The sequence below is a fragment of the Elgaria multicarinata genome, chromosome 7, assembly GCF_023053635.1.
Source record: "Elgaria multicarinata webbii isolate HBS135686 ecotype San Diego chromosome 7, rElgMul1.1.pri, whole genome shotgun sequence".
NCBI lineage: Eukaryota > Metazoa > Chordata > Lepidosauria > Squamata > Anguidae > Elgaria > Elgaria multicarinata.
Window position 1 is genome coordinate 111207425 of NC_086177.1, and position 18363 is coordinate 111225787.

Here is an 18363-nt window from a genome sequence, read left to right on the forward strand (position 1 = left end):
AATAATAATAATAATAATAATAATAATAATAATAATAATAATAATAATAATCACCATATTTTATTTCCACTCTTCTGTTTGTTTGTTTTTGGTTTTGTGCTGAAAGACCAAAGGGTTGTGTGTGTGTGTGTGTGTGTGTGAGAGAGAGAGAGAGAGAGAGAGAAAGAGAGAGAGTGCTTTAAATTTGGGGGCAAAGTTTGGCTCGGTTTTGTGTGCGTGGTTTTTATTTTATTTTTAAAAAGTGAGTTGGCAGGAAAACGCGAAACAGCCCCCTCCTGCCTCCGAAATCCCTTTTGGACTCATTAGCCAATGGCCATTTTCCTACTTCTGGATTTGTGGATGCTTTCCATTTGGAATTTGTTCCAGCTCGGGAAAAGGATATAATTGCGTGGATGGTCTAAAAGGTAAGATTTCATCGTTTTCTTTGGGGGTTGCTGCTGCGGTTCTTTCAAATATAAATATATGCATTTATTTTAATTTGTTCGCCTCGTGCGTATTGGGAACTCGGGGACCAGTTTGTTCTTGCTGTGTGTGAATGCAACTTTGAAGGTGGCGGTGGTGGACCCTCTTCTAATATTTGGAGCTGACCCCAACTATGAAAATGTTGTCTTTAAGTCAACCCCGGGGACTGGGGAGGGGGACCTCTTCGTTCCTCCATCGTGGTTAAAATATTCGACCATTTCGGTGCCAACTTTAATTGTTGCTGAGGGCTTTGAAGCGAGCGACACTTCGGTTTGGGGCGAGTTGGTTTTTTTTTTAAAAAAAGATAAATTAAGAATATTGGACCTGGGATTATAAATTGGGGTTGCGGGGAGGGGGGGGGGAACGGGAGGTGTCAGGGCATGTGAAATTGACCAGTTTCCGAGCGGGAAGCGATAGAAGGGTTCCTTCGTGCTTCGAAGCCCAGCTCGTGTGGAGCTGCATAAGGGGAGGGTGGGGGTGGGGGTGGACAAGCGATGGGAGAGAACTGGAGCGAAAGTGGTGGGCCATCCCGCCTCGCCAAAACCGCCTCGAAGCCTGGGAGAGCCGCAAGTCTGGAATCGCAGTGTTGATGTAGAAGTCTGAGGCTGCCCGTGCGATGCGTAGGCACGTGTAAACCAACTGCCCCGGGAGCAAGCCCCGTCGAAGCCAATGGGGCTTACTCGCGAGTAAAGGTAAGAGCCAGGGGCCGTGCTTTGTGAGGATTCTCCCTCCTGCCCTTTCTGGAGAAGTGGGGCTTCTGTTTTGAAACACCCTCTTCTCTCTAAACACCCCCCCCCTTTCGATATTGCCTGCCGTAATAGACGTCTATTTATTAGGAAAGATGGGGAAAAGAAGGGGGGGAAGCAAATCCTTGGCCGCCTTCCCACCCACAAAGTTCTCCCTCTTTCTCTGGCTCTGGCTTGTCCATCCCACACACCCCAGAGACCACATTTTAGGGGAAACAAGCCTGGTACTCCTCCAAGAAGACCCACCGAAAAGCCCCCCACTGACGCTTTCTAGCCAGGCACGGGCGCTGGTAAGCCACCTGACGCTTACTCTCGAGTAGCCCTATTCTGGAAGCGGTAGATGACCCATTCCACATAGAAAGGCATTGTGCACGCCACATACACACACCTGATCTGTAGAATCTATTCTAGCTTATATATAGGGAAAGAAGAAGATTTCTCCAGGAAGGGGCCCCTATTTCGGGGCTCGTCGGGTGCCGTGGCCATCCTTTTGGCCCCGGGAAAACACGCCTCCTTGCATGCAGAGGCGGCTGGAGACGGAGCAACGCGAGAAGGTGGGAGCAGAGTTGATGAATGCACCCCACACTTCCGCGTGCGTCCCTTTCGCCCACGGAATTTTGGGGAGGCGGGGGCAGAAGCCCATCCATTCCTCTAACGTCCAAGCAGCTTCTGTCGATCCCAAAAATATCTGATCACGATGTGTGAGTATGGAGGGGGGGGTAGAAAGAGAGAGGGGGGGCAAACACCCACCTCCTATAGTGTAGGTATTGGCAGGGATCATCAACTTAATCAAAGCAAGTTATTCCTCCCTCCCTCCCTCTCTCTCTCTCTCTCTCTCTCTCTCTCTTGCATATTTATTTATTAGAGTAAAAAAAGGGGGACTAGGGAACACCCCTCCGTCACTCATTGCACGGGGTTCTTGGCCCGATCAAGCCAACCCCGATCCTGATGGACTGCTTCCCTTGGGGGGGGGGACAGATGTGAATATCAAAGCAAGGTCAAAGAAATGAGAATTCTTATTATTATTTATCGTCCTCATTATTAGGCACTTTGCAAAGGAGCTCACCGAAACCAGCCGTCTAGCTGGGTTCTTGTAGGGCACAGGTTGGAAAGCGCCGCCCGCCTCCTCGGGGAGAGATTAGGCAGCTCCATGGAGACCACGACCCTTGCGTAAAGAAGGAAGGGGGGGGGAGTTTCTCCGGCTAGGAGCTGCAGCTTGCCCGATTGACTTATTTATTTATTTATTTATTTTATTTATCCCCCCCTCCCTCTCTACGTTTGGTTTGAGGGTCGTTCCTTGACCAATAGAGAGGCGCGCGCGGGAGGGGTGGGGAAAGCAAATCCCAACAACCCCCCTTCATGACTCTGGAAAGGGGATCAGTCCTCTCTCCTCCTTTTACCTGTTGATGAGTTGCGCTTCAGCCTGGAAATGGGGAGAAGGTGGGGAGGGGGGGAGAGAAAGGGCGGAGAAGACTTCAGCTGTGATTCATAACTCAGCTAAGCCGGAGAGCGCTTGGAGTTGAAGGAGGGGGTCGCCTCTTGAATACCCCCCCCACACACACATTGCTTCAGCGTTAACGGTTTGGAGGTTGCGGGTCTGAGAGTAGCCAATAAAGCTCTTTAACACCCACTCCCCCCACCCACAAAAATAACCCCTGAATTATTGAGGAAACAGGCCCCTGTCCTTCCTGTGACCCCCCTCCCCAGCCATGATTACACTGCCATTGGGTTGCATCCAATAGACCCATTCATTTCAACGGGGCTACTCTAAGTAGGACTAATATTGGCTGTTATGGAGTCTGGAGCAGTTTATGGAGGGGGACCCCACTGGTGGGGGTTGTTTGGTTAGTTTAAAGACGACTTCTACGATGGGGTGGACTTGGGTCCAGCAGCTGCAGCCACCAGGATCAGTGCCTTCTCCGGTGACGTTCTCCATCCCATCCAGGCTGAGACCCGCTTCCTCCCTCCCGCCTTCCTTTTCGCATCGCTTTGATCAGCAGCAAAAAGAGAACAGGCGGACCCCTCCCTGGGCGACCACCAGCGTGGGTTTGCTACGGGTTTACTGCCTCCCCCCCACCCCGGTAAAGCAGCCAGCAGCTTACTTTAGGGATTCCCTACTTTAGGATGGGGACTATGTTGTCTCCAGCCCAGAATGAGATCCTGAAGGGGAGGGCAACGGATTGAGTTCCAGATTCCAGTTCAGCTTGCTTGTGGATCTGCTGGGATGCACCAGTGCGAGTCTGTGGGATGCGTGAGGTTCTCAAGAGACAGCACCTCTGTAGCTGGCACCCATGGCCATGTTTCCAAAATCTGCCTTCTCTAGACTGGGTTCCTGGTAGGTACCGACATCCGGAATCACAGTATTTTTCCTGCTGGATATCTTGGGCCAGCTCTACCCTAAGCAGGGTATGACACTTTGAAAACGGTTTGAAAATTACATCTGCTGTGTGTCCTGGGCCCCAACAGTTGTCACTACTGTTATAAACTGTTTTAAAGCAGTAGTGTAGATCCTGCCCAGGATACAACACTTTGAAAGCAGTTTGAAAACGATATGTGGAAGGTGTCATGGGCCTCCTCGGTTACAAGCTGTTACAAACCGTTACAAGCCGTTATAAAGCAGTAGCGTAGATCCTACCTTGATCTCGCTCTGCGTGGTTGCCATCGTCATTCTGAGCCATTTCAAGGCATTGCATTCCAAAAAGAAGGGATTGCAACCTCTACCTTCAAACGGAACAACGGGCTCAAGTTACAGGAAGCCAGATTCCGGCTGGACATCAGGAACAACTTCCTGACTGTTAGAGCAGTACGACAATGGAACCATTTACCTAGGGAGGTGGTGGGCTCCCCCACACTAGAGTCATTCAAGAGGCAGCTGGACAACCATCTGTCAGGGATACTTTAGGGTGGATTCCTGCATTGAGCAGGGGGTTGGACTTGATGGCCTTATAGGCCCCTTCCAACTCTACTATTCTATGATTCTATGAAACCGTGCTGTTGATTCACTTTTCTTTAACTCAGAAGCTTCTCTGGCTAGGGACTTTGCCAAAGTAACTGGAGGAAAGAATTCAGATGTTTCTTTTCTTTTTCTGTTTGGGTATGATTGTTAAATGTTTGGTATTTGACCGATCCAAAAGGCAACGATTTTAAAACGCAGCATTGGTACTCTTCTGAGAATGAAGGCAAATTTCCAGTATATTTACAGCTAGGAAAATGTAAACCAGGAGCAGTGATCATTTCATTCACCTCCCTCCCACCCAAAACAATCTATGAGGCCCTGGGTTAAATCGATTCAGAAGTAACAACCTTCCTTCATGAACGATTATGAAATGTTTAAGATGGACGTGTTGCCTTGGAACGTTAAGCCCATGAGTAATTTTTGCACAAAAAGCTCTCTCCACAAGAGATTCAGCTCTTTCCTAGAATATGGGAAGGAGTATTTCCCCCCCCCACTGCAAAACTCATGTGAGTTGAGTTTGCAATTCAACATAAAATGGGATGGTTATTCTGTGCCTGAGAAGGTGGCATTGGAAGTGGTCCAGACAAGAAGAATGTCTGAGGCCACAGCTAGACCTAAGGTTTATCCTGGGATCATCCAAGGTTCGCCCCTGCCTGAGCACTGGATCTCCTGTGTTTCACTTAGATGAACAGGTTTGACCCCAGGACGATCCAGGGATAAAACTTAGGTCTAGCTATGGCCTCAGATGGAAATGCTAGAATTTCTTCACGTTCAGCTGTTAGGAACAGGACTTTGGAAAGCAAATTCGGTTGCAATCCTAAACACACTTGCTACAGAGTAAATCCCACTGAACAGAGTGGACTTACTTCTGAGTAAGCATATATATGATTGCACTGTGTGGCAGCACTGCTATGCAGAATTGCACTTGTCCTCTTTCCACCAGGAGATTAGGGGCCATGAATCACCGCTCAGGTTGAAAATAACGCCATGTTCTCCCCAGCCAGAGACCTTGGATCAAACCATGACCCCCGTTCTGCTTAAGACAGACAAACAACCACTTATTCCCCTTATGCTCCAAAAGGATTCCACAGGATTAAATCAAATTGCTCTGGCTTAATTGGCTTAACTTTCTATACTCAAAGATCCTTTGTGGTGGAGTACAGAGTCTCATTGATAGCACCCCTGGTGTGCGCTAGAGGCATAAAATATGGGCCCTCCTAGGTTTTGAAGCAGATATCCAGGGGCAACGATCATGGAGGATTCTCATCCCAGCCATTCAACAGCAGAGCTATATCCCAGCTCTCTCCCACCTCATGTGACAGCCCCAAATCATTCCGTATATCGGCGTTAGTTTTGAGTATGACGCAGGGCGAAAGGGGAAAGACAGGCTGTGGACAATGATCAGATCGCATTTTCTGTCCCTACAAGGGAAAAAAATGCTTTCAAACAAATCTATTCCCAATATTTTCATCCAGAACTCTTCCGGGGGAAATGGCAACACTGCAAGTCTCAAAAGTATCTGTCTGTCAGCCCATCCATCCATCGATGTAACATCTATTCCCACATGCAGTGTATCTTATCCAGTTGTCCCTAAAACCTCCCTGTGGTCCCTACAGCTTTATCCTAAACATGTTTATTTAGAAGTATGCCCTACTGATTCTAATGAGAGTTAAAGCTTCCCCTGGTAATGAGTAATGGGACCTGCAAACTTACTTTATTTACACTTTAAATCTTTATCTTACCTATCCATCTATCTGCCATGCACAGGATCTTTCAAACTACCCTACAGAATATCTCTCTCTCTCTCTCTCTCTCTCTCTCTCTCTCTCTCTCTCTCTCTCTCTCTCTCTCTGGAAAATGCACATATATCTATCAGACATCTGCTCTGCCTTTGAACAAATGAAGGGGTTCTGATAGAAACTCCTTCATGCTGCCAAATCTATAGTGGCAAGTAAAAGCAAAATGACAAGGAAGGAGCATATCTTTACTTTGAGCAGGAAGTGCTGAGGTCTAATTGTAGGATCTGTGGATTTTCTATTCTGTTTTGTAGAAGTGTGTGCGTGTGTGATGTGACAGCTGGTAGAAATGGCCGGCCAGCCAGGATCGAAATCATTTGGTGCACGGGGGGGGGGGGGGGGGGGGGCATTTCTCCAAGTCGCAGAGAGATGGCGCTCTTTCCCCAGTTATGGCTTGCCTTGATCCATCATGTTGGATGATATTAAAGTTAGTTAATATACCAGGAGCAGTTCATTTCCTTTTTGTGCAGTTAAAAATGGATTGGAAAAGCAGGGAGAGAGGAGAACATTTGGATGAGGTGCACAGAGTGGGGGGGGGGGGGCTGCAATCCAATGCTGATGCCTCTTAATCCTCCCTTGAAATCAACCATACATTAATATTTGTCTTTCAGTCAACCTGAGAGGCTCCAGGGCTCAGATTTAAGTGATGTCTTTCTACCTCTGCTTCTTGATTAAAACCATATCTCCAAATTGGATTACAGGGGTTTTTGTGTTCAGCCCCCTATACACCATAATTAAGCCAAGATCCTGGCATTAGAGCTGGTTTCTGGAAAATTACAATGTGGTGTAGACAGTGGGCATGTCTACACCAGCCCTATATCCTGGGATTGTCCTGGGATTGTTCCTGTGCATCAAAATGCCACACAGGGGATCCCAGGAACAGGCAGGGATGATCCCTCCATTTTCCTGGGATAATCCTTAGGTGTAGAAAGGGCCAGTGTGGTCATAGAATCATAGAATAGCAGAGTTGGAAGGGGCCTACAAGGCCATCGAGTCCAACCCCCTGCTCAATGCAGGAATCCACCCTAAAGCATCCCTGACAGAGGGTTGTCCAGCTGTCTCTTGAAGGCCTCTAGTGTGGGAGAGCCCACAACCTCCCTAGGCAACTGATTCCATTGTCGTACTGCTCTAACAGTCAGGAAGTTTTTCCTGATGTCCAGCTGGAATCTGGCTTCCTGTAACTTCAGCCCGTTATTCCGTGTCCTGCACTCTGGGAGGATCGAGAAGAGATCCTGGCCCTCCTCTGTGTGACAACCTTTTAAGTAATTGAAGAGTGCTATCATGCATTAGAGTGTTGGGACTGGGAGATCTGAGTTCTAGTCCCCACTTAGCCATGAAGCTCACTGGGTGGCTTTGGGCCAGTTAACGACTCTCAGCCTAACCTACATCACTGGGTTGTTGTTGAGGATAAAATGGAGAGTGGGAGAGCCATGTAAGCCATCTTGGGTTTCTTGCAACAAGAAAAAAAAAAAGGCAGGATATAAATGCAATAATAAATAAATAAACATACATGCACACAAGACTTAACCTTTAGGGAGAAACAAAATGTCCTATTGTTCAACTCCAAGAAATACTTTCTTATTTAGAAGCTAGGACTATAGGAAAGTGCCTTTTAAGGTGGTTGTTCCATCTAACTTGGTAATGACTCTACCCCAACTGAGATTTTCCACCAGGAGTTCAACTGTACTTGGAAACACCTGGAAAACACGTTCTTCACCACCGAGTCTCAGCCATTCCCTTTAACTTCTCATGTTAGAGGACTCCCGGTAGTTAGTCAGTGGCATGGATTCGGTGCATTCTCAAGAGAACCATCATCAATTCTTATTTGATGGGTTCCAGTACTGAAAACAGTTGGCATGTCTGAGCTATAACAGCAATTAAACCCTGCTTTTCCTCCTTCACTGGCCTATGGATCTGACCTTATAGAACAAATTGCTCAGCAATTCAAATATTTCTGCGTTTATTCTTCCCTTCCTCATTCAAGCCCTTCTTTCCTACGTTGGCATTTAATCAGCCTTTTCTCTCTCTCCTCTTCTGGCATCGCCTGGTGCTGAAGCAACATCAGTTTGTAAAAGATGAGAGGATCCGAGTCTTCTTCTTCGCCACCACCGCAGCGTGAAGAACCTGTTCAATTTTAATTTTGGCTTTTGTTTTCAATTTCTCTAGTTAGTTGCCGTCTGGGTCTAGGGAATGTACAAGGTCGGGGGACGATTCATGCAATTCCCACTCCTGGTGCCTGCTTGTTGCATGCAACTGTCTTACAGGCTCTTTCCCTCGCCCCCTCTCTCTAATCTTATGTGAGCTTTTAGGAGTGCTAACATTTCTCAGCGAGAAGAAGCCAAACCCTTGCCTGTTACTACCCTTGTTGCAAAACTAGTTCATGAACCACAAGGGAGCGGGTGGTGGTAAGGCACCGATTTAGCCCCAAGCAAGATAATCATAGAATCATGGAATAGCAGAGTTGGAAGGGGCCTACAAGGCCATCGAGTCCAACCCCCTGCTCAATGCAGGGATCCACCCTAAAGCATCCCTGACAGATGGTTGTCCAGCTGCCTCTTGAAGGCCCCTAGTGTGGGAGAGCCCACAACTCCCTTTGTAACTGATTCCATTGTCGTACTGCTCTAACAGTCAGGAAGTTTTTCCTCATGTCCAGTCGGAATCTGGCTTCCTTTAACTTGAGCCCGTTATTCCGTGTCCTGCACTCTGGGAGGATCGAGAAGAGATCCTGGCCCTCCTCTGTGGGACAACCTTTTAAGTCTTTGAAGAGTGCTATCACGTCTCCCCTCAATTTTCTCTTCTCCAGGCTAAACATGCCCAGTTCTTTCAGTCTCTCTTCATAGGGCTTTGTTTCCAGACCCCTGATCATCCTGGTTGCCCTCCTCTGAACACGCTCCAGCTTGTCTGCATCCTTCTTGAATTGTGGAGCCCAGAACTGGATGCAATACTCTAGATGAGGCCTAACCAGGGCCGAATAGAGAGGAATCAGTACCTCACGTGATTTGGAAGCTATACTTCGAAATCACGTGAGGTACTGGTTCCTCTCTATTATATGATAATATATTATATGATAATATCTTCTCTAGGATATCATTAGAATAAAAAAAGCTGATTCTAGACCAGCTTTCCTCAAACTCCAGATGCCTTGGACTACAACTCCCATTGGTCAGGCTGGCTGGGGATGATGTGAGTTGTAGTTCTACAAATCTGGAGGACACCAAGTTGAGGAAGTCTAGATTAAACTGTCTGCTGCTTACAATATTTAATTTCTAAAGGGAGAACATCAAAACTGTTTTTCTGGGGCCGTAGCTAGACCTAAGGTTTATCCCTGGATCGTCCAGGGGTCAAACCTATTCATCCAGGTGACACACAGGGGATCCAGTGCTTAGGCAGGGGCGAACCCTGGATGATCCCAGGATAAACCTTAGGTCTAGCTGTGGCCTAGGTGGCCTTAGACAAGCTCACCAATCTCAGTTTGAAACCCCCTCCCCTTTTTGAAATATGGAGAGATAATACTATCACTTACCTCACATAGTTGTTGTCAGGGAGGCTAACAAACGCTTGATCTATATTCTTCACATTTATTTATATAAAATAGCACCAGCAATGTGCATGGAGCCCTTATGACGTAGCAGAGAACAGTTCCATCTCTGCCCTGAGGAACTTACAGTTTAAAAGTCAACGGAGGGTAACAGTGGTGATGATGAGCATTCACAGGCACCATTGTGGTGAGAGGTAATCCCTGAGGGTCGACCACTGGGAGCCCTGTGGCAGCAGCTGGCGCGATAAGGGTTACCTTTGAGGTCAACCCTCCTCAAACCACTCAATGCCCTGTGGCCTAAGGGGGGTTTGCCACTGGAAGGCTTCCCTACCCCAGGAGGGGGAAGCCTGTCTGGTGGCAAAGGAACAAGTGCCACTTGACAGGCAATGATTGCCTTGCCCAATCCCAACAATGGCCTCATAAATGGCCAATAGATGAGGTCCACTTAGGCCTCCCCCCTTTCTGCAGATCTTCAAATAAATGTGGCCCATATTTAATCCCACTCTTGTGTCTCATTTTGTTATTTCTCACCCTTCACTTCTACAATATGCATTGGCTTGGCTTTTATGCCAGTGGATAGGCTATTCAAGAGTAGTGTTGGCTCTCCCATTCTAGAAATCCCTACCCTTCTGACCCAGGAGTCTCTGCCCTCATTTTACACACAAACCCTTATTTTAATTTTATTTGTAGTGTTTGATTCTATATAGTCAGCACAGATACTGTAACGCTGAAATTATTCCTAAGCAAATTGTGGCGTTTAATCCTATGCAGGGTTACTGAGCTATAAACCTCAATATTCCATGGAGCTTACTCTTGAGTAAAGTTGCATGGCATTGCAGGGATACCTGAATGAGGTTGTTGGGTTTTTTTTAAAAAAAACACCAACAACAGCCAGTGCCCCAATGCCTTTAACAGCAACTCATTTCGCAGACATTAGCAAATAGCACTGCTTGCATCTCCATGCTGGAAATAGCTTTACTGGTCAATTTCTGTAGGGGAGGTAGCTGTGTAGAAAAAGCTGCTGTTGTGTAGTAGCCAAAAGCCAAGGCTATAAGTCAGGATTTTCTCAATTACAATCTTGCCTCTGCCACAAACTCACCCCCCCCCCCTTAATTTCACCCTCAGTCTTCCCTATCAGTAACATGGGAACAATACTTGTTCTCTTTCTGTTGGAAGTAGGATTGCGGATCTACACTACTGCTTTAAAGTGCTAAATAACAGTTTTGACAACTGTTGGGGCCCAGGACACACTGCATATACAGGTTTCAAAATGCTTTAAAGCGCTTTAAAAGCAGTAGTGTAGATCCCCCCCAAGACTGAAAGCCAGAGAGCATTCGTCTACATTTAAACCTTCCGATGTGCTATATAAATAAATAAATAAATAAATAATGGTGAGACAAGATAATTGTGTCTTCTCTTGCCCATGGCTACTAAGGATGGATGACGTATCAATTACACTTTCTCCCAGTTTGTTATTTTCCCAGCCTTGAATTCATTCTATCCCATTTCTGCATTACTTTGCAACTTCTTTTTTTTTTACATCCATACGCATTCTCGTGCTCATTTCGTCCTAATGTACACATTTTTGCATGCAGTTGCTTTGTTTTTCATGCAATTGCCTTGTTGAAATGTCCTTAGTGATAGCTATTAGTGTTGCTATTCTTTGGAGTTCTTCATCTCCTTTCTTATAGGATGATAATCCCTTAGGAGAGAGTGAATGTATTTTACCTTTAGTGCACATGCATACAAATGAGTGCACATGATCACTAAAGTACCACACAATGCCCAGAGCCTGTCATGCCACAATACTGCAGCTGCTGAGTTAGATTTTGAACTATTGAAAACATTTTTGCCTAATACACATTTTTTCTTCTTACATAGTGCTTTCTTGAGCAGTTTTAAAATTAGCATATGCATGGGAGGAATGGGCAGTAGAAACTACAGCTGTCTTATCTCTTGCCATCTCAGTAGATGAAAAGAATATAAGAACATCAGAAGAGCCTTGAGTCTGGATCAGACCAAGGGTCCATCTAGTCCAGCACTCTGAACACACAGTGGCCAACCAATCGTCAGCCAGGGACCAACAAAGTAGGACATGGTGCAACAGCACCCTCCCCCACCATGTTCCCCAGCAACTGGTGCACACAGGCTTACTGCCTTAGATAATGGAGGTTACACATAGCCATCAGAGCTAGTAGCCATTGATAGCCTTCTCCTCCAGGAATTGATTGAACCCCTTTTAAAGCCATTCAAATTGGTGGCCAACTGGCCATTACATCTTGTCTTAGTGAATTCCATAATTTAACTATGTGCTGTGTGAAGAAGTACTTTTAAAGCTGCATAACTGTTACCTGCCTTCAAATCTAGTGGCAACTCCAGCTCTAAGGATTATATGATAATGTCCTGAACTTGCTTCGTACTACTGAAAGTGCCATGCAAATCCCAAGTAGTCCTGAAAGGCAGAAGAAAAGGCCAAGCTGATTATTTGGAACATTTGGCATCTATAGACTTGTTCAAAGGAAACAAAACCAGTAAGGTATCTTTTATAGCTAAAGACAGGACAGTAGATATTAGGGGTGTGCACGGACCCCCCGCTCCGCCCCGCAGGCCGATCCGAAAATTTTAGATCGGCCCGCTCCGCTCCGCACTGCTCCGCCCATACTCCGCTCCTCTTCGCCGCAGAGCTCCGGCTCCGAATCGGAGCTCTGCAGTGGAGGGGAGTGGTGGCAGGTAAGGCTGGGAGAGGAGGGCGGGAGGTTTACCGGGCCCTGCCGCCATCGCCGCCCATGCGGCGACAGAGGCAGAGCCCGGTAAGGGACCAAGGAAGAGGGGGGCCTTACCTGCCTCGGTCCGCGGTCCGTCGGCGTCTTCAATTGAGCCCGCGGTTCAACCAGGAAGACTGGGCCGCAAGCGGCCCAGACTTCCTGGTTGAACCGCGGGCTCAATTGAAGACGCCGACGGACCACGGACGGAGGCAGGTAAGGGAGAGGAGGGCGGGGGGGGTGTTACCGGGCCCTGCCATTGTCGCCGCATGGGTGACAGCGACAGCAGCAGGGCCCGGTAAACCCCACTTACCTTTCCGGCGGAGCTCCGGATCGAGGCGAAGGATCCGCCTTCACCTCGATCCTCTTCGCCACACTCCGCCGGCCCCCCAATCCTCTTCGCCTCCGCCTTAAGGGCAGGCGAAGCCCCCCGCTCCGCTTCTAATTCGCCGGTCCGATTAGAAGCGGAGCACATCCCTAGTAAATATAGGACTCAAGTTAAAGGAAACCAGATTCCAGCTGGACATCAGGAAAAACTTCCAGACTGTTAGAGCAGTACAACAATGGAATCAGTGACCACCTGTCAGGGATGCTTTAGGGTGGATTCCTGCATTGAGCAGGGGGTTGGACTCGATGGCCTTGTAGGCCCCTTCCAACTCTGCTATTCTATGATTCTATGATTCTATGACTTTTGTGTGCGTGTGTTTTGTTCTCTTTGCAATAAAATCCTTGCAATGCATCCGCTGCTCATTTTAATGAGCTCACAAAAAGTATGATGACACCTTAGGCAGGGTTGCCAACTTTTCTTATCTGGCTCCGCTTCTGTGGTTTTAGCGGCTGCTAGACACCCAAGTGAAGCTTTTTTCCTCACTGATTTCCATGCACGGAAAAACCTCCAGCTGCTGGACTGCTGTGTCAGGTTGTTGTTAAAGGCAGAGGAGCAGAGTGGGAAAATAGGGCATCAGTTGTACGAGCCTCGTGTGGCGCAGAGTGGTAAAGCAGCAGTTTCTGCAGCTGAAACTCTCCCCATGGCCTGAGTTCGATCCCAGCAGAAGCTGGGTTCAGGCAGCCGGCTCGGGTCGACTCAGCCTTCCATCCTCCCGAGGTCGGTAAAATGAGTACCTAGCTACCTAGGGGAAAGGTAATAACGGCCGGGGAAGGCAACGGCAAACCACCCCGCTATAAGGCCTGCCAAGAAAACATCAACGAAAGCTGGCGTCCCTCCAAGGGTCAGTAATGATTCAGTGCTTGCATGAGAGGTTCCTTTCCTTTCCTGTACGACAAAGAGCAATGGGGAAACCCTAGTAGAATCTGAGATGAGTCACCCAGAAGGAAAGCTTAACACAACACACACACATACTTCTTTGCATGACCTCATCTAACTTGCACGTCAGGTGACCCTAAACTCCACTGCTTTCTCTTTAGCGCCCTTTTGTCAATAATATAAAGGAAACATTACATAGGAGACTCTGGAAAGGAGAAATCGGTTGGATGTTTTTCCATGATTCTTCCAAAGGTCTGGGATGGCTGGAGAGCTTCCCCTGGGCACTAATACAGGGCAGAATTGATTATATCCTGCCATCTCTGAATGCTTCCATGCTCATGTGTTGCATGATGTATTCAAGCACAGCAGCAGCCCTACGGAATCCAAGTACACTGTACAACCCATGAACTTCTTGGGACGCCTGGGCAGGATTCATCTGTTTGGTTGTGGAGCAGACCCACCACCATTGGTGGGAGAGGGGGAGGAGCGAGAGCCACCAGAACGGCTGCTGTTGCCACGCTCCCCCTCTTCCCCAGCTCTTGCCTTCCCTTCAACACCTTTGGAGATTTGGGGAGGTAGCCCTGGAGACTGCTTGTGCCGCAGCAGCACAGGTGGTCTCCAGGACTACCTCCCTGCCAAAGCTTCCTTCTCAGAAAGGACCTCTCAGAGCAAGGCAATTGGGGCAGGAAGGTGCTGTGAAGAGGTGGGCCAGGAAATTGTCAACATGGCTCCCCCAGGGAGTCAGCCTGCCTGATGCCTAACTCTAAGGTGTCTTCAGAACAAGGCATAGGGTGGGCTGGACTCTGGGCACTGTCTTGTTGCAGCCTTATCCGCAGCAGGGGAGTGGCCAGTGTGACTGTCTACCCATCCTGTGCCTCACTTTCAGAGGCATAGAATCATAGAATAGTAGAGTTGGAAGGGACCTCTAAGGCCATCAAGTCCAACCCTGTGCTCAATGCAGGAATCCACCTTAAAGCATCCCTGACAGATGGCTGTCCAGCTGCCTCTTGAAGGCCTCCAGTGTGGAAGAGCCCACGACCTCCCTTGGTAACTGGTTCCATTGTAGTACTGCTGTAACAGTCAGGACGTTTTTTCCTGATGTCCAGCCAGAATCTGGCTTCCTGTAACTTGAGCCCATCCTTCCATGTCCTGCACTCTGGGGGGATCGAGAAGGGATCCTGGCCCTCCTCTGTGTGACAACCTTTCAAGGACTTGAAGAGTGCTATCACGTCTCCCCTCAGCCTTCTCTTCTCCAGGCTAAACATGCCCAGTTGTGCATCCAAATGATGCACAGGGACTCCCAGGAGGAAGGAGGGACGAGAACAGGTTTTCCCAGGGAAAAGTACTCCCTGAGAAAATCCAATTCTTCCCACGGTCTATAGTATAAAGAGTTTTTCATAGAATCTTAGAATCATAGAATAGTAGAGTTGGAAGGGGCCTATAAGGCCATTTAGTCCAACCCCCTGCTCAATGCAGGAATCCACCTTAAAACGTCCCTGACAGATGGGTGTCCATGTGCCTCTTGAAGGCCTCTACTGTGGGAGAGCCCATGACCCCCCCCCCCAGGCAATTGGTTCAAAGCGGAGGAGGACATTCAGTAATGGAATACATTGCTGAAGCCCAGATTCCATGGAGCAGGACTGGGTTGCTTTTTGGATTCCTAGGATAATCTTCCCAACTTAAAACTAGCTCCCAGTGATTTAGACAAACTGCTTCTTGCCCCGTCCTTACAGATTGAGTGAATATATATATATATATATATATATATATATATATATATATTGACATAGTTATATCCTTCCCCCCATTGTTAATTTTCTCTTCTGTTGGGTATATTTACATTTACTTCCATCCTGCCTCATGGGTCTTGCCTTTTACAACTCCAATCACCCTCACAGCAATCTTCAAAGCAGGTCTTCCAAATCTAATTTAGGAAGGCTTTCAATCTCTGGGCTCAAACAATTAAAGAATTTTATATTGCTATTTCTTCTTTGGTTATTTATCATTTTGGTTCTAGTTCATTTTTTTATTGTCTCCCAAAATGGGTATATATTGTTGTTACCTGGTGATATGTAAGCTGCTTCCAGATATTTGATAACAGATGGGCTATTCATTTCATTTATAGTATTGTTATTTGTAGGGATGTCACTGACATTTCATAGAATCATAGAATCATAGGATAGCAGAGTTGGAAGGGGCCTACAAGGCCATCGAGTCCAACCCCCTGCTCAATGCAGGAATCCACCTTAAAGCATCCCTGACAGATGCTTGTTCAGCTGCCTCTTGAAGGCCTCTAGTGTGGGAGAGGCCACAACCTCACCAGGCAACTGATTCCATTGTCGAACTGCTCTAACAGTCAGGAAGTTTTTCCTGATGTCCAGCTGGAATCTGGCTTCCTTTAACTTGAGCCCGTTATTCTGTGTCCTGCACTCTGGGAGGATCGAGAAGAGATCCTGGCCCTCCTCTGTGTGACAACCTTTTAAGTATTTGAAGAGCGCTATCATGTCTCCCCTCAGCCTTCTCTTCTCCAAGCTAAACCTGCCCAGTCCCTTCAGTCTCTCCTCATAGGGCTTTGTTTCCAAACCCCTGATCATCCTGGTTGCCCTCCTCTGAACACGCTCCAGCTTGTCTGCATCCTTCTTGAAGTGTGGAGCCCAGAAGTGGACGCAATACTCTAAATGAGGCCTAACCAGTGCCGAATTGAGGGGAACAAGTACCTCGCATGATTTGGAAGCTATATTTCTATAGCATTCCTTAACCCACATTTTTTGTTGGCATTCTGTTTTCAAAAAAGTGTAATTTTAAAATTGAATTTAAATCTTTTTTATTTTACTGTTTTATTTCTTATATTCATCACTATGGAATCTGTTTTTGATATGGAACAGAATTCAAATTTTGTAAATAAATAAATGCTTGGTTGAAATACAAGGTAAAAACCCTGCTCCTCAGCCCCTGAAGTCCTTTTCTAGTGCAGCTACATAGTATAAAAGCTTTGGAACTGTAATTCTGAAAGCTTCTTGGACCAATCCACTGAGTCAGGGAGGACTGAGAAATATATTTCCCATGTGGCAATGGCCTCTCGAAGGCTTGCTGTTGTAATCAACCTGGGTTCTGCTAAACACCACAATGAAAACACAGTTGGCTCTGTCTCAGATACCTGTTACATTTTTTACTCATGTTGCTCCTCTTCACTTGGATGGCAGGGGAAAAGGGGATGAAAGACCTTTGCCTTTAGTCATAACTATTTGTCTCTTGTAGGGTGACCATATGGAAAGGAGACAGGGCTCCTACATCTTTAACAGTTGAATAGAAAAGAGAATTTCTGCAGGTGTCATTTGTATACATACAGCAACAGTTAAAGCCGCGGGAGCCCTGCCCTCTTTTGTAACTGGTCAGGAGGGCAGGGCTCCCAAAGCTTTAACTGTAATAATGAAGAGGGAATTTCATCAGGTGCTGCTTGCATTCAAATGACACCTGCTGAAATTCCCTTTCCTATACAACTGTTAAAAATACAGGAGCCTGGTCCTCCTTTCCATATGGTCACCCTATCTCTTATTTCCCCAACTTCAACCTGCTGCTTTCACACTACAATTTCTGGGCCAACTGGCAATTTTAGGACCAGGGGAAAATTCTCCTGATAAGCTACTTTCTGCTTAAGGCTAAACTGCAATTATACATAAGAACATCAGAAGTGCTCTGAGTCTGGATCAGACCGAGGGTCCATCTCGTCCAGCACTGTGTTCACACAGTGGCCAGGCAGCCGTCGACCAGGGACCAACAAAGCAGGACACGGTGCAATAGCACCCTCCCACCCATGTTCCCCAGCAACTGGTGCACACAGACTTAGTGCCTCAAATACTGGATATAGATACAAAAACCCATGATTTCCTGTACTCCATTTTTTTAAAAAATATTATTAAAAGCTGACTGGAGGAAAGATGCATTGATAGGCGCCTTCACCCTCCTCCCTCTGGTAATTTTCCAGCTTAAAAAATCCCTCCCAAAGCTCTCTTTTCATCTGAAGGAGTAAATATTGCAAGTTCTCGTATCCTACCCCTGTAAGTGGGGGGAAATAAACAGTTTGAAGAGGACAATTTGGAGCTAAAAAAGGATCAGTAGAGAACAGGTTAAGCAACTTCATCCTTGTCTGATGAAATGCAGCCTTAAACTGCTTGGTGATTTAAAAAGAGGAAAGACCCCAAGAACTCTACTTAACGGCTGCATTTGGACAACACTTTAGTCAATGGTGGGTGGAGTAGTCAACTCACGGTTGGGTATTTTCAAGTACTTCCCATTACACAGCTGTGGTTGGTTGGGGCTGGCGTTGAATGGATTCATAGTCAGCCCGGCATTTGACTGACACAGCCCCTGCCCCTCTCTGCACCCTCCCTCCTCCCTCAGTCCTCCCAGTGGCCTCTATGAGTTGTGTTGGCTGTAGCAGATCGGTCCGTTGAAGACAGAGTCCCAGAACAAGGTACCAATTCTCAGCACAGGTATTTGTTTTCCATACCAGAACCAGAGGAGAAGGCTATCAATGGCTAATAGTCCTGATGGCTTTATGATCCACCCAGTATCAGAGGCAATATGCCTATGTGCACCAGTTGCTGGGGAACATGGGCAAAAGGATACTGTGGAATTCATGTCCTGTTTGTGATTTCCTGTGGACAGCTGGTTGGTCACTGTGCGAATAGAATGCTGGACTAGATGTACCTTTGGTCTGACCCAGCATGGCCCTTCTGATGTCCTTATGTAACTGTAGCTCACATACAAATCTACTCCTGTTCCCCCCTGAAGGGTTATTTCCTAATTTAGAAGAGAAAAATAGTATGAGATTTTGCT

At 47.1% G+C, this 18363-nt stretch overlaps 1 protein-coding gene across 1 annotated transcript in view; it reads left to right on the top strand.

Moving 5' to 3' along the window:
* Nucleotides 1-207: 207 nt before the first annotated feature.
* The window catches only part of ADGRB1 (adhesion G protein-coupled receptor B1), a 472654-nt gene continuing 454498 nt past the window's right edge, over nucleotides 208-18363 (top strand). The window contains exon 1 of the mRNA XM_063131218.1: nucleotides 208-404. The gene's annotated coding sequence lies outside the window, so the exon portion shown is untranslated. The remainder of the gene's footprint in view (nucleotides 405-18363) is intronic.